This window comes from Humulus lupulus, chromosome 1, assembly GCF_963169125.1.
Source record: "Humulus lupulus chromosome 1, drHumLupu1.1, whole genome shotgun sequence".
NCBI classification, from domain to species: Eukaryota; Viridiplantae; Streptophyta; class Magnoliopsida; order Rosales; family Cannabaceae; genus Humulus; species Humulus lupulus.
In genome coordinates, this window is record NC_084793.1 from 71,950,867 (window position 1) to 71,963,970 (window position 13,104).

At 46.7% G+C, this 13,104-nt stretch overlaps 1 long non-coding RNA gene across 1 annotated transcript; it reads right to left on the minus strand.

Annotated features, from left to right (window-relative positions):
- Positions 1-287: 287 nt before the first annotated feature.
- LOC133794319 (uncharacterized) lies at positions 288-8,306 on the minus strand. Its single transcript, XR_009875185.1, has 5 exons — positions 7,313-8,306; positions 3,192-3,272; positions 1,905-2,459; positions 1,106-1,818; positions 288-1,001 (listed from the first exon to the last, which is right to left on the minus strand). It is a non-coding gene; the product is annotated as an uncharacterized LOC133794319 (long non-coding RNA).
- Positions 8,307-13,104: the final 4,798 nt, after the last annotated feature.

A 13,104-nucleotide genomic window follows, 5' to 3' on the forward strand; every position in this document is an offset into this window, starting at 1 on the left:
CGACAATAATAAGTCTAGAGCGGCCACCAAGCCGCCTAGCCAAAAAGGGTCCCAAAAGAGACCCTTGCAAAAATAGTACTATGAATAACGACAAGAAGGACGCTTCTCGCAACAAATAATAAGCGCGCGCAAGAATATATAAAAGGATAGTTAGGACCCAAGGGGTCAAAATATCCTTATAAAAGTAATCAAGAGGCACCAAAAGGGGTCCCAATGAATCCTTTCACATGGGTTCCAAAGGACCTCCAGCCTGTTAAATAAAAGAGGGGAACCAACCAAACCCCATCATACAGGCTCAAAAGGACCTCAAATGCAGTAGAATAAAAGATAAATAGCAACACATGAATATATACATTGAAAAAGAAAGTTTTGAAGATAGTACAAGAGTTACCAAAGAAAAATAGTAATGACAGTCATATTACAAAGGCCCAAAGTACAAAAAAAAAAGGAAGAGAGCGTATACCCATGGAGGGCTAGCTGGCAAATGTTATGAAATAACTACTTCAGGGCCTCCTACCGCGGACACTCCACATGGCCGCTCGAGCGACGGCGTGCTCACCGAAAGAAGAGAAATCGAAATTAGGATCCTGCCTCCACATGTTGTAAAGGGCACGGTCTATGGACCTGTGCTCGGTGGTAGCCTTCTCCGCCTCCAAGGAAGCATTTCTCTCCTGCGACGACTGAAGTTCGGCCCTGAGGGCCTCGACTTCGGCCTCCAACTGGGTAACTCTCTGTTGCGACGCGGCCGCGATGGCCTTGGCCTCCTAGAGTTCACGCTCCAAGCTGGTAACCTGGTCTTGTAGCTCCTTGGCCTTGGCACTTACTTTCTTCCTCTTTAGTAACAAGTTGGAAAATTTGGTCTGGACCCTTGACAACTTAGCCTTGGTTTCATTAAGCTCTTTCTCAACCTCTTGAACCCGTGCTGCAAGACGGTCCCTCTCGGTGCACGACACGGAGAGATGGCCAGCCGAGTCGGCAAACCGCAAAGCCACAGTATAGGCCTGCACAAGAAAGTTAACAACAACAACAATAAGTGACAAAAAAATATATATATATGCATAAACGCCTATACATAATAGGGCCGACGCGAGATGCGGGAACTCACCCAAGTCATGGAGCGCCTTAGGTTCTCCCCAAGGTCCGACTGAGTCACGTTCCCAAGGCCATTCCAGTCAGATACAGGGAGGCTCGAGGCAAGTTGGGTGTATCGCTGTCCGTAAGACGTTGCCATCCGAGTCACCCAGGGCTCCCCATCTGTACCAGGGGCACCTGGCTGGATGAGGACAGATGACCCTCTTGCCGAAGTGGGAGGGGGCGCGGTGAAAGTGGAAAACTGAGGCTCTGGTAGATCAGAGAGAGGCTCCGCAAGGTCGGCGTAATAAGCCCTCGATGATCCAGGGTCGAAAGGAGCTTGAGGGAAGGCGTCGTAGCCCTCAGGGCCAGGGGAAACATAACACCCCGGTGCGACATGCTGGTCTCAAGGTTGGAAGGCCATGTCCTAGTCATAGGAGTCATAAGGGGGGCATCCCTCGGGGGACAAGGATCGCTGGTGACGTCCCCTGCGTTCAAGGGGGGCTTCCCTCGGCACCTCCTCAGCCTCACCATCGTCTGGGAGAGGCTCAGTCGGCGCAGCCATTGTCGTCTTAGACCGAGGAATCGACCACAGGAACTTGGGGTCCGAGACCGGGGACAACTGGTGGCGGTTGAGATTTTCCATGGTGAATAAGAATGCCGCCTTCTTCATAGCGGGGTCGGCATTAATGAGGTCCTTCACGGCGTCCGCCTCCGACCCAACGACTGCGGGAATAGCGAATTGCTCTGCATGATCCACGCCATTGTCAGTGCAAACATGAGTGCAAAACAGTAAGTTCTAACAAAAAGAAAAGGAGGACCAGGGTACTTACTGGGGGTGGCGCGGAAGTGTTCACGGACAGAGAGAGGGCCCTCAATGAAGAAAAATTCTTGTTTCCAAGACCCCGGGTTAGACACTGAGCCCTCTATCAAGGGGAGCTCGTTATTGGCCTTTTGCAAATAGTAGAAGCCCTTGGACTTGGGGGATGCTATGAGGTTGTACAGGAAGTGCACCTCTTGCGCCGTAGGAGCGCGTTTAGCCAGTTCCTTGAACACCACAAAAAGGCAGCTTAGGGTCAACCAACTGTTGGGTGACAGTTGAAGGGGGGCCAGGTCGAAATAGTTAAGGACCGCTACGAAAAACGGGTGCAAGGGAATGGTGCCACCCGCCTTCAAAATATGCTCGCTCAAAGCCACAAGGCCGGCCCTAGGGCAGTCGGCCCGGCATGCCTCCTAGGGAGCGTATAAGGCGTATTCTGGGGGAACACGATAGTGCTTCACAATTTCTTTCAATTTATTCTCGGACACATGCGACACCAGCTCGGACGCCAGTAAAGGAGTGTCGTCCTGTTCCTGGATAGATACCTGTCGACGTGCCCTCGGCATATCTGCAAAATCAAAAGAAAAATGTGAGGAAGAGACAGAACACTTGACCCTCCATTTTTTCCTCCTAGCAAGATTTTTCCATCGAGGGAGCGACGGCAGAAGCACTGAGCTAGGAAAAATCGAGACTAGGAGCTGAGGAGAAGCGGAGGCAGCCCCATGACCGTCATCAGACGAGGATGGGTTGGGAGGTTCGGGTGGAAGGTGTCCCTCCATAAACTCCAACTCCCACTGCAATTCAAAAAGGGTCATCCTAAGGCTCGCTACATGGTCACTAAGGTCTGGGGGGAAAGGTACTCCGTCTCCTCTCGACACCGAGTCAATTTCGCTCTCCACCACCCAAATTTTACGCCTAAGTTCGGCCATGTACTCAAGATGGCGGATACGGGCCTGCCTTAAGGAGTCATAGTCCTAGTGGGGGTTTTCCTCAAGGGACTCTGAATCTGAGGACAGGTCAATAAATTCAACCCCTAGAGGTATGTCGGACGGGCCGTCACTGGTCATGAGACCTCTTCCCAATAGCAAAAAGGGGTTCACGTATAAACGAGGGGATGGCTACAAAACACAAAGGAATAGGCTTAATATCTCTATATACAAACGTCCTAAATGGCCCACTACAGGGTGTAAAAAAGAGGGGCATGCATATGGTCAAACTCACTACAAGCTCAGGCTAAGGTACCCCATCCCGAGTAATGCTAATTTGGACCCAATGAACGTGAGAGAAAAAGAAAATATACCTCAAGCAGATAATATGGAGCGTTGTCGAGGTCGAAAGGAGGTCGAGGGCCAAAAAGCACCGAATGGCCGAAAGCACGTTTCTGCAAAAATAAACAAAAATGGTGTATTAGCCTCCAAATAGACATACCAAAGAATTAGCTCATATGTAAAAAAAAAAATAAATAAATAAAATGAGGGAAGCTATGGAAAAAACGTGGGAGTGGGGGATTGAACCCTTTACCTCTTGAAAGAGAAAGGATTCTCCAAACCACTAAGCCAAGGAAGTAAGGTGAAAATAATAGGCCATGCATGAAGGCCTATTTATAAGAATTAAGGAGAATAGTCTACAAGAGCACCTAAAGGTCCTCTCCTAGACTGGGGGGCAAGTGTAGACGCTCAATATTCCACGCCCATAAAAGAACCAAGAAGCGCGCTAAGGTCCCTTAAAGGCCTCAACGCATGCTTAAGCCACGAGACATGAGAGCCACCACCCTCTCGCAATGGCATCGCATGCCTAGGACTTTGCCCCGCGAGATGATCTCACGCACCTAGGCTCACGCCCCAGCACCCATGGCCTCGCGTCCAAGCCCGCGTAGCCTCGCCAAAGTACCCTCGGCGTCGCGCCCCAGCGCCGTGGCCTCGCACCCTAGTAGGCGTTCGTCCTCGCGCCCTAGCAGGCGTTCGGCCTCGCACAACCATGCACAGAGTACCCTCGGCGTCGTGCCCCAGCGTCGCGGCCTCGCACCCCAACAGGCGTTCGGCCTCGCGCAGCCACGCCCGAAGCACCCTCGGCCTCGCGCCCCAGCAGGCATTCGGCCTCGCGCCCCTAGCGAACCACACCATCATGTGGCCACGCGAAGGGGGGGCCTCGTGAAGGGGACTCATGAGCAGCTAGGGAGCCGTGCCACCAGGTAGCCACGCGAGTGAGGCCGCGCATCAAGGGAGCCGCGCCCCCAAGGGGCTCGCGAGGAAGGCGTCTCGCCTCGCACCCTTAGACATCTGTCGAGGCCATATGCCTATCACCCATGCTCGTGGGTGACCTTGGGGTGCTTCAGGCAACTCATGCCAAGGTCCCGAGAGCCTCGCCTCACTTCACGACCATTGCATGCACCAAGTGTCCCATTCCCTATACCTTGGGACCCCAATGCATAGAAGTTTGGGTACGAGTCGAATGGAACATACTTGTACGACCTAGTACTGGGTACAGCCTTTAAGGCCCAGTGTGTCGAGTACGGACACCTGTATTAGTAGGGGAGTGGGACTGCTGGGATAGGAGTTATGGCCCGTACGTCTACGGCCAGGAGTCAGAGTCGACACCACTACCACCTGCGCCACTATGTCTGTCACCACTCCTCTGACATGGGTACGGACAAGTAGTGGAGGCATCCTCCTGACGCTTGCCCCTGTACTGGATGCAAGACCACAACCTTTGAAACCACTCTCCTAACAGAGTACTTATGTACCACTTGGTCTCCTGGACCACTATGTATCCAAGGCCATTAGAGCCTTTTATAAAAAAAACCTCTCTCCCACATGAGAGGGGGTTGGAAAATTTATTGTAGCAAGTGCTTGAGAGTGAATGAAAGATTGATTTCTCCATTGTTGTTCTGTCATTGTTCTTGAGTTATTACTTAAATTTCTACAGCTTTTTTATTGACTATCTTTACTTGATAATTTTTTCCAACTCAACTTAGTTGACGAGTTCTCACAGTCAACAGGCTTCAAGGGTAGATAGACTAGAGGCTGAAGGGCTTATGCTGGAATCATCTTCTTTGGAGGTCTAGAGAAAAACTAGAAGCAAGAAAAGTAGAGGAGGAAGAACTGAAATTCTCTGGGATCAAAGAGGGAACTCAAGGCCGAATTTGGGAGGAAGAGAAGTTAAAGTAACTAGAACCAAGATCAATTCTGAGATAAGGAACCAATAAAACTTCTGCATGGTTTTTTCTGTGTTTCCTTTAGAATTCGCAAGATAGAACCTAAGTGGTAAGATTGAAGTGTTTTGGAGACTTGTTGTTGGAGTTTCTGAGAATATTAACTAATTATGTGGTTGGAATTAGGTCCTGGGTAGAACTCTAGGAATTAGGCACGGAAGTGGTGAAATTCAAGGAGGTTAGCTCATAATTTGCATGGAGTTTTCTGGGTTTGTAGGTCGAGCCGCGACCCTAGGAAGGGCATGCCGTGGCCTGTGTGCATGCAAGGCTTAGGGAGGCCTCTGATCTTGAGGCGCGCCGCGGCGCTTGGCTAAGCATGCCACGACCCGTGTCTCTTTCCAGGGAGGTGTTTTGCCTCTGTTTTGAGGCAATCTGCGGCCCTTAAGGGGGTTGGGCCGCGGTCCTAGTTCAAAGTGTTGGGTGTTTTGTGGGTTTTTGGCTTGGGAACCTAATTGTTAAGGCTCAGGATGGATTTTACCACCTGGATTGGTAGAATTCAAGGTTCTGGGGATTAGAATGGTAACCCAAAGTTATTTTATGGATTAGACCTTGATGGAAAAATCTTGTTGATGCATTGTGAATAGGGTTTCAGCGAGGCTCGGACTAGGGGACTGTGCTTGGGACATCGGTGCTTGGAAAGCTCGGGACTAGGTAAGAAAACTGTTGTACCCATAGAGCAGGGCAAGGCCCTATAGTTTGTGTTGTAGGGCACGACCCCATGTGATTGTGTTGCAGGGCATGGCCCCATTGAGTGTGCTTATGCATGTTTAAATATTTGTTTAATTATGCTATGTGTGCATATATGTGAATGAACGGCAAGAGCTGGGAACGGCGAAGGCCAAGAACGGCAAGGCCGAGTACGGCAAAGGGCCGGGAGCAGCGTTTAGCATGCGGAGTGCGAGTTGCCAGGGCGAGACCCTATAGGATACGTGGGATATCCTCACAGTGTAGACCGCGAATCCAGCGCCTGGTAAAGCGCCTGGGACGGCATGGCCGTATATGTTTAGCTTGTTGGCGATTTGGTTATATGTTAGATGATAAATATGCATATGTTATTTGCTTGTGTGAGTTTTCTTGCTGGGCCTCGACTCACGGGTGCTCTATGGTGCAGGTAAGGGTAAGGGGAAAGTCGACCAACCATGAGGAGAGCGTGAAGTGGGGCGTACATGTTTGGCCTACCTGGCTGCCACGGCCAGGGGTATTTTTGGGAGATGATTGTACTAAACCTAGATTTTGTCGTTTAGCCAACTTTAGTTATATTTTTGAGTTATAAATATTTCTAAAAGATATTTTGGGATCCCAAATGTCAAACGCTTTATGATTTTCAATGAATGGAATTATTTTCAACGTATAAGACTCTATTTATGGTTTAATTAGACTTTTGACTTAAAACCTTGATTAGCGAGTTAATTGCACGTTTTAAACTCACTTAGTAATGGCTCTAAGGAAGTAGGGCGTTACACAGGCTCTAAACGTCTTTATGCTTCCGAGGAGACGGCATCTCGATTAGGGCCTTGATCTTCTCGGGGTTTGCCTCAATTCGCCGTGCACTGATGATAAAGCCTAGGAACTTTCCGGAGGCTACCACAAATGTGCACTTTTGGGGATTTAATTTCATTCCAAAGCTATGGAGCTCTGCCAAGTCACCCACATGATCAAGAGTTGTCCTAGACTTGACCAGCATGTCGTCCACGTAAACCTCCATGTTTCACCCCAACTGGTTCTTGAACATCCTGTTAACTCCTCTGGTATGTGGCACCAACATTCTTCAGTCCAAAAGGCATCACAATGTAACAGTAGATACCCTTATTTTTCTAAAAACTAATATGCTCTTGATCCATGATATGCATGGATATCTGGTTATATCCTGAGTATGCATCCATGAATGACAACAAATCATAGCTAGAGGTGGCATCGACCATCTGATCTATCTTGGGGAGCAAAAAGAAATCTTTCAGCCAAGCCTTGTTAATGTAACGCCCTGCTAATTAGGGTTTGTCACCAAGTGTCTTTAAAACCAGTGCTGGACTTGCTAACAAGTCATTTGGACTAAACGTGTGATTAAGCCACTAAAGTTTTAGGTATTAAAAAATTTTGGTCAACTCATAAGCATTTTCATTAAATTAAAAGCATGTTCTTTACACGGGATCCCAAAAAAAAAACACTAGTTTAAAGCTGGTTACAACATTTAAGTTACATAATAAGCTGACCTAGGTGGCAAAAGTTGGTTTAACCCTAGTTTCCATGATCATCTCGACCGTGGTGGTCGAGCGGACTGCATATGTACATGTCACTACTATCTCCCTCCGACTCATGGCTATTGAGCTTCTCTTTACCTTTACCTGCACCACAAAGCACCTGTGAGCCAAAAGACTCAGTAAGAAAACATATTAAACAGTTCACAGAGTAATAAATCTGTCAAACAGTAATAACTGAATCTGTTGTATTCATTATACAAATAAGCAACCATAGAGTCACACAAGATCATGTCGCACTTCCTTTCAATTCGTTGGCATCTGAGCCAGTCAAGTACGTGTTGCACTCCCAGGGTGGCCCAGCCATAGTGGCCTGGACTCCTCGTGTAACGATCAAAATTACTAATAAGGCTTAAGGGCCTTGATTAGGGTGCCGAGAGGGCATAATTGGAAGTTATGTGAATTAATGGTGTGAGAATGCATGTTTATGAGTATTGGATAAGCATGCGGGCCCTGCTTGGTTGGTAAAGGCATAATTGTAATTTTGGCCCGTTAGGGCATAAATGTGGTTATTTGTGATAAACTATTGAGACCACATTATTATGTGGATATATGTGTTTGCAGCTTTCGGCACGAGGCGATCCTAGGGAGCAAGTAGCGGGAAAAGTCACAACAGGACCCAATACTTGACTTGGGATGAGTTAAGGGGGACTTCGGGTGTCAGGTGGTTATCTAGGTTATCGGGTTATGGAAATAAATAATTGGAGATATATTTGAGGTTAGGAAGCCTAGGAGGGAGTACTGGGGAATTTTACCATTTTTCCCTCGGGGACGTTTTTGGTACCCCAAGCCTTGGGTTTAATTTAAGTAACTTAAGTAAAATAAAACAAAGGAGAGGAAATAGCTAGAACTTTTCCAACCGACCCTTCCCTTCACACTCAGCTCAACTCTCCTTTTTCTCTCTCAAGGAAACCATGGAACCAAGGGAAAACTTGGTTGGAAACTCAAGAATTTGAGCTGGAGCTGTGGGGAGGATTTATGTAGCAACCTGAAGGTTCAGACTAGGGGTTTGGGTGAGTATTGAATTGTGGTTTAGCTGACTTAATTCTATAGTTTTGGCTGGGTTCTAAGAGTTTTTGGATTTTGATATTGAAGATTTAACTGGGGCTAAGGCCTGGGAATTAACTCAGCAACTAGTTGGTGGGCTTGCTCTTCAGCAAAGGTAAGCTTTTCATAATAGTTTAGCATCTGAATTCTGGGATTTCTGGTTGTTCTAAGAGGTTTTGGGTTTTTGGGTTTCAAAGATTGAGATGTTGTTTTGATGAGTTTCTAGACTAGGTTTCTATTGGGTTATGTTGTTGAAATCATGTTAGAAATGTTGGGATAATTGGATTGTGTTATTGGGATGGTTTAGGGTGAATTTGGATGAGGTTTGAATGTTACAAATGGTGGTTTTTCTGGGTTCACGGGGCTGGGTCGCGGCTCTGTTCTAGAGTGTCGCGGCCCTTCGGAGCAAGGAAGAGCCAGGAAGGCTCTGAGATGAGGGAGCGCTGCGGCGCCACAGGGGCAGGGCCGCGGCGCGTGTCTGTGTTCAGGGAGGCCTAGCCTCTGTTTCAGTGGCGAGCCGCGGCATGGGTTTTGAGGGTTGCGGCCCTTAAGGGAATTTTTGGCCTTTTGGAGTTTTTAAGCGTGGGAACCTAACCTACTGTGCTCGGGGTCGATCCCACTACCGTGTTTGGTGGAATTCGATGTCTTGGAGGCTAGAACTCTATATGAAAACCCTTATACAATTATTGATGGAATCCTTTATCATGGTTGTGACTAGGTGTACGCTTGGGCTTGGGGTAGGATCGTGCTCGGGGGTCGTCTCTCCTAAGTAAAGCACTTTGAATTAAAGGTAAGAAAAACTGCACCTGTATATGTGGATAGGATGGGACTAAGTGTTCCCTATATTTGTATGCATTGTTATGTGACTGTGATAAACCATGTGAGTATGTTGGGACTAAGAGTTCCCTATAACTGTATGAATGTCATGAGGTGGTATTATGCCACTGGGACATGTGATAAACGGCCTAAGGGTGCCGAAATCAATACTTTCGCACAGGGCGCGGCTCGGCCACTGGTAGCTGAGGACAGCTTAATAATCACTGAGCTTGGTTAAGCTGGCCGGAGTCAATGGGTATAACACTGGCCTTGGCCTAAGCGAGCCATAGACAGTCGATTAAATAGAGGGTGCAGCCTACGGGCATTAACCCTAGTTGTTGTTTGACATGTATTCTATTGTTAATTGTTGTGTATGATGGGATGAGTATCTGAAGCTAGATCATTGGTTATTGACCAGTGTGCTGCATTGAATGTATGTTATGGCTTGCTGGGTGATTGATTAATGCCTTGTAAATTATTTGGTTATGCTCTGTGAATTTCTTAGCTGTTAATACTGGTTATGTTATGATGTTCTGTTTTCTTGCTGGGCCTCGGCTCAGGGGTGCTACGTGGTGCAGGTAAAGGTAAGGGTAAGATGAGTTGACCATGAGTTAGAGAGCTCTGGGGGCGAGGTGTACACTGTCAGCTGCTCGGCTGCCACTGTCGAGGGATTGTACAGGGAGGGAGCCTAAAACGTGTATTTTTCCATTAGAGTGGCTTGGTTATTTATTTGTTTTGGAAATTACGTTATTTAAACCTTGATTTGGGATCCCATTTGCCAAATATTTGTTTTAATGAAAATTATTCGTTTATAACCAAAATCTTTTAAACATAACCTATTTGTGTCGTTAGATCCACATTTTTATCTAAATGACTTGATTAGCAAGTCTTGCACTATTTCAAATACACAGTGTAACGGTCTTGGTTACCCAGGGCATTACACCTCGGGCATAATGCCAACCTCAGCTAATAAACCGAGTCCTTTTAGTCCTTGACTTATAAGTCAAGCCTCACATGCCTCCGACTTGTAAGTCGAAGCTTTAAGACCCTCGACTTCTAAGACGAGTCTTTCGAAGTCCAATATGCCCTCGACTAATAAGTTTAATCGATCCTCATTTAACATCCTAATAACCCTTTGGTTTATAGACCAAGCTTTCTAGTCACAACAGACAATCACATATCTCATATAACATACATATCAACAATTACAATGCATTATAATACATTCAAACAGCAGTCATAGGCATAATCATAATTATGCACATTCCAATGTACTTAACTAGATATTCACAAACATAATTATAATCATGTTCATTAACAGGGCCAAAGCCTTAATCATATCTATATTCAGCATTGACTAAGCTCTAATCACACATTCACATACTGGGTGCAATTTTCTTACCTTCTGTCCAAGCGCAAGTTATTAGCGACCCCCCCCCCCCACCCCCGAGTACGATCCCTGATCCGAGCCCTTAGCGCTGACCAAGTCACAACCCATAATAAGGAATTGCATCAACAACGAATGATTAAGGGCTTTCAGACCGGGTCCTAGCCTCCGGGACATCAAATTCCACCCAACACGGAAGTAGAATCGATCCCGAGCCCAAAAGGTTAAGTTCCCGACCTAAAATCACCCCTAGGGCCAAAAATCCCCTTAAGGGTTGTGACCCTAACGACCCATGCCGCGGCCCGCCTCTAAATCAGAGGCTCAGCCTCCCTGGAAAACCAAACATGCGCTGCAGCGCTCCCCTGAGGCGTCGCGGCCCGCCTCTGCCTCCGAGCCCACCTAGCTCCTTCTTGCTCCATAGGGCCGCATCACACCAAGAACAGGGCCGCGGCCCAGCCCTTCGAACCCATAATTTCTAGGTTTTTTCCTTAGCCGAACCCAACTAGAAACCACCCAATTATATCCCAATCTTCCAGTTAAATCCCCAAAATCAATATACTTCCTTCCTGCAACCAAACCTAACTAATTAACAACTTAAAACGCATCAACACATCCTAAATTCACTCTCCCAACTCACATACATGCAAAACACCATAGCTCTCAATAATTCAACAGAACTAACATGAGGAATTCAAATTAAAACCCTTACCTCAACTGTGTGACTCAAGCTTCAATCTTCTCCCAACAATTCCCTGGTTTCAAGCCTCCCTTCCAAGCCAATTTCCTTCAAATTGACTCAAGCCACCCAAAGCTCCAAAAGATAAAGTGTAGAACGTAAAGGAGAGAAGTGAGCTGCTGAGAATCCTCTTTTCTTTTGTTCCTAAATCATCTGAAATGTTCCCAATAAACCAAATCCTGAACTTGAGCAGAAATGACCAAATTTCCCCTTGCCCTTAGCCTATTCTTCATGTGCTCTCAAGGGCAATTTTGTCCTTTGTCTCATACCCCGCTATTCACAATTTACGTCCTATAATTCTCGTTACTTCCAACATTCTCACAAGATCACTAAATAATTTCCAATTATCCGTTAAATCCCAGTAATGTACTAAATTAATAAAAATACCCCCTAAGCTCACTCTGAGCCCGGTATTAAACCCCGTTGTGAATTTTCTGCTAACTTGCTCATTAGGATCGCCTCGCGTCGAATAACCCAAACATATCCACATAATAATTTGGTCTCAATCACATAGTCTCGAATTAACAATTATACCCCTAGTGGGTCAAATTACTATAATACCCTTCTTATAAGAAACGGGCCCACACACACATATTTAATATTTCTAACATGCAAGCATAATTATATTATAATATAATTCACATAATAACACAATTATTGCCTCCCGACCCTCTAATCCAAGCACTAAGCCACATTAGGAAATTTGGGATGTTACAGTTAAGGTCTGAGAAATCGATGCATATCCTCCATGTGCCATTTGTCTTTGGCACAAGAATAGGGTTAGATAACCACCTGGGGTATTGGGCTTCTCGGATGAACCTGTTGGTGAGGAGCTTGTCTACCTCGGCCTTGAGAGCCTCTTTCCGAGTTTGATCAAACGTCCTTTGCTTCTTCTAGACAGAAGCAAAGTGTGGATCGACATTCAAGGCATGGCATATGATGTTTGGATTAATGCCAGTCATGTCAGAATGCAGCCATGCAAACACGTCATGGTTTTCTCAGAGGAAGTCCACCAGTGCTTCTCGGACTTCCATCTTCAAGCTTCCCCCAACTTTTATTTTTCTATCGGGGGTGGAGGTATCAATAACTACCTCCTCTATTGGTTCAATGGCCCTCTCCTATTGAACCCTCGGATCCAATTTGTCAGGCCCGGACTCCTGGACAACTTGTATCTCCGACGCCTCGGGCATCTCGGGGACCTCTTCCTCCACCACCATTATAGGAGTTTTAAGAGACACATTGTAACACTGCCTCACCTCTTTCTGGTCTCCGCGAACGGTACCAATTCCTGCCTCCGTAGGGAACTTCATGCACAGGTGGCGGATGGAAGTAACGACTCCAAACTCGACCAGTGCAGGTCATCCCAAGATGGCGTTATACGTTGATGAATAATCTACCACCGCAAAGGTGCAATACTTGGAGGCTTGCTGAGGCACTTCTCCAAGTGTTACTGGGAGCTTTATCTGTCCCATCGGGATGAGGGCTTCTCCCAAGAATCCATAAAGAGTCGAGGTGCATGGGGAAAAGTCTGTAGTGGTTAGCCCTATCTTCTCGAAGACTAATTCAAATAGGATGTTCACTAAACTCCTGTTATCCACCAGAATTTGCACCACCATTTTGTTGGAGATTTGGCTCTCAATTACCAACGGGTCATGGTGCGGGAAGTGCATTCTTCAAGCATCGTCTTTGGAGAATGTTATGACTTGGTCAGTCATTCGAGACATTTGAGCAGGCAACTAAGCCAAAGCCATCACCTCGTCG